General features: G+C 42.4%; 1 pseudogene; it reads left to right on the top strand.

Moving 5' to 3' along the window:
- Window positions 1-319: 319 nt before the first annotated feature.
- Window positions 320-2250, top strand: LOC118854379 (annotated as a pseudogene).
- Window positions 2251-3113: the final 863 nt, after the last annotated feature.

Below are 3113 nucleotides of genomic sequence, written 5' to 3'. Positions count from 1 at the left end.
CTGTGTGTCCCAAACTTAGTACTAATGTAACTCAAGAATTATTATTTTATCTCCTGGAAAATAGGGCTATGTCTTTTGAATTGAGAGGCAGCCTGTTGCGGTAGATACAAAGGTAGCCTCTTTTAATGCCAGAAAAATCTGGGTTTAGGTCATGCCCCAGAAACATCATGTCTAGATAACTGTTGGCAAGTTACTTAAACTCTTAGTACGCCAGAAAACTTTCTATGACCATACTTTGAAGAAAAGTTGCTGACTTAGTGCAGCAGCAGCCCTTCTTCCTCCACAGTGGTCAGCTATGACCCTTGACTCCCCAACAACCATGTCAAAGGGACGCACAGTTGGCATTGATCTTGGCACCACTTACTCCTGTGTGGGAGTCTTCCAACACAGGAAAGTGGAGATCATTGCTAATGACCAAGGAAACAGGACCACCCCAAGCTACGTTGCCTTCACCGACACTGAACATTATTTGGTGATGCTGCAAAGAGTCAAGTAGCAATGAACCCCACCAACACAGTTTTGGATGCCAAATGTCTGATTGGTGGCAGATTTGATAATGCAGTTGCACAGTCAGACATGAAACATTGGCCTTTCATGGTGGTGAATGATGCAGGCAGGCCTAAGGTCCCAGTGGACTAGAAAGGGGAGACCAAAAGTTTCTATCCAGAAGAAGTATCTTCTATGTTCCTGACCAAGATGAAAGAAATTGCTGAAGCTTACCTTGGGAAGACTGTCACAAATGCTGTGGTCACAGTACCAGCCTATTTCAATGATCCCAACACCAGGCCACCAAAGATGCTGGAACCATCGCAGGTCTCAATGTGCTCCAGATCATCAATGAGCCAACTGCTGCTGCTATTGCTTATGGCTTGGACAAAAAGGTTGGTGCCAAGAGAAATGTGTTGATCTTTGACCTTGGAGGTGGTACTTTTGATGTCTCCATTCTTACCATTGAAGATGGCATCTTTGAGGTCAAGTCCACAGCTGGGGACACCCACTTGGGTGGAGAGGACTATGATAATGGAATGGTCAACCATTTCATTGCCGAGTTCAAGCGAAAACACAAGAAGGACAACAGTGAGAACAAGAGGGCCATTTGCCATCTTTGCACTGCTTGAGAACGTGCTAAGCATACCCTCTCTTCCAGTACCCAGGCCAGTACTGAGATTGACTCCCTCTATGAAGGTATCAACTTTTATACTTCAAACACCTGAACCCATTTCGAAGAGCTGACTTCTGATCTCTTGCATGGCACACTGGACTCTGTGGAAAAGGCCTTAAGAGATGCTAAGCTAGATAAATCACAGATTCACACATCATCCTGGTGGGGGGTTCTACTCAAATCCCCAAAATCCAGAAGCTTCTGCAAGATTTCTTCAATGGCAAAGACCTCAACAATTGTATCAATCCTGATAAGGCTGTTGCTTATGGAGCAGCTGTCCAGGCTGCCATTTTGTCTGGAGATAAAGCTGAAAATGTGCCGGACTTGCTGCTGTTGGATGTCATTCCCTTGGAATTGAAACTGCTGGTGGAGTTATGACTGTTCTGATCAAATGTAATACCACCATCCCCACCAAGCAAACACAGACCTTTAACACCTACTCAGACAACCAGCCTGGTGTGCTCATTCAGGTTTATGAAGGTGAGAGAGCAATGACAAAGGATAACAACCTGCTTGGTAAATTTGAGCTCACAGGAATTTCCCCAGCACCCAGGGGTGTTCCTCAGATTGAAATAACATTTGACATTGATGCAAATGGCATCCTCAATGTTTCTTCTATGCATAAGAGCACAGGCAAGGAGAACAAGATCACCATCACCAATGACAAAGGATGTCTGAGCAAAGAAGACATTGAGTGTATGGTCCAGGAGGCTGAGAAGTACAAGGCTGAGGATGAGAAGCAGAGAGACAAGGTATCTTCCAAGAATTCTCTTGAATCCTATGCTTTCAACATGAAGGCCACCATAAAGGATGAAAAACTGCAAGGCAAGATTGGGGATGAAGACGAACAGAAGATCCTTGACAAATGTAATTGAATAATCAACTGGCTGGATAAGAACCAGACTGCTGAGAAGGAAGAATTTAAGCATCAGCAGAAAGAATTGGAGAAGGTCTGCAACACCATCATTACTAAGCTGTACCAGACTGCAGGGGGCATGACAGGAGGCATGCCTAGTGGGTTCCCAGGGGGTGGAGCAGCTCCATCTGGAGGTGCTTCTTCTGGACCCACCATTGAAAAGGTCAACTAAACACACCAGAAGAAAGAGCATTTGATGCAGCTTTCCAAAAATTGAAGGACTCAAATTTGTAGCCAAGGCAGTAGCTGTTTAAAAGTAACCTTTAAACTACTGTGTAAATCTGGGCATTCTGAGTACTTGTATATGTGCAGAGGGAGTGAAGTGAACAACATTGCACTTTATCAGTACTGTAAACAAGGGGAAATTCAATTCTAGTCCTGGAGAATAAAATCTATTTAAACTGGCATCATAAAAAAAGAAAAGTTGCTGATTTACATTGGTAAATGAAGTTTCCCCAGGGAGTTTCCTACACCAATGAAATCATAGTTCTAGACACATCTTCTGAATTAAGTAGGAACGCTATGGCAGTGTCCACTTACAACTAGGCAATTAGTAGCAGTGTGTAAGTCCTCAGCGGACACCTATCTCTTTTGGGCCAGGGTTAGACAAGGTCCCTGGCACAAGAAAATGTGACAGATAAGTTAATTGATTCGAAAAAAGTTCTTTAGTAATTTGCTGATCGAGTGAAGATTATAAGAAAGGCTTTCTGATTCTAATATGTTCTTTTCACATTTCTATCTATCTATCTATCTATCTATCTATCTATCTATCTATCTATCTATCTATCTATCTATTTATCTATTGTGAATCACCATTCCCAAGATATGTTCGTAGAAACTGAATTATAAAACTGATAAAAAAAATTGATTAGTTTTTTTTTCCTGTGGGTCATTTTGGTGAAATATAAATCCAAAGCAGCTGCTTTTTCATATTCACAGGTGACTGACATTGACACATCCCTACCAGGAGAACTGGGGTATTAAAAGAAGATACAGTGCCCTACAATGCTTCAGCTGAAAAGAAAAAGAAGCTAT

This window comes from Trichosurus vulpecula, chromosome 1, assembly GCF_011100635.1.
Source record: "Trichosurus vulpecula isolate mTriVul1 chromosome 1, mTriVul1.pri, whole genome shotgun sequence".
NCBI classification, from domain to species: domain Eukaryota; kingdom Metazoa; phylum Chordata; class Mammalia; order Diprotodontia; family Phalangeridae; genus Trichosurus; species Trichosurus vulpecula.
The sequence above is the reverse complement of the archived record's forward strand: the minus strand, read 5'-3'. Positions and strand labels throughout refer to the sequence as shown.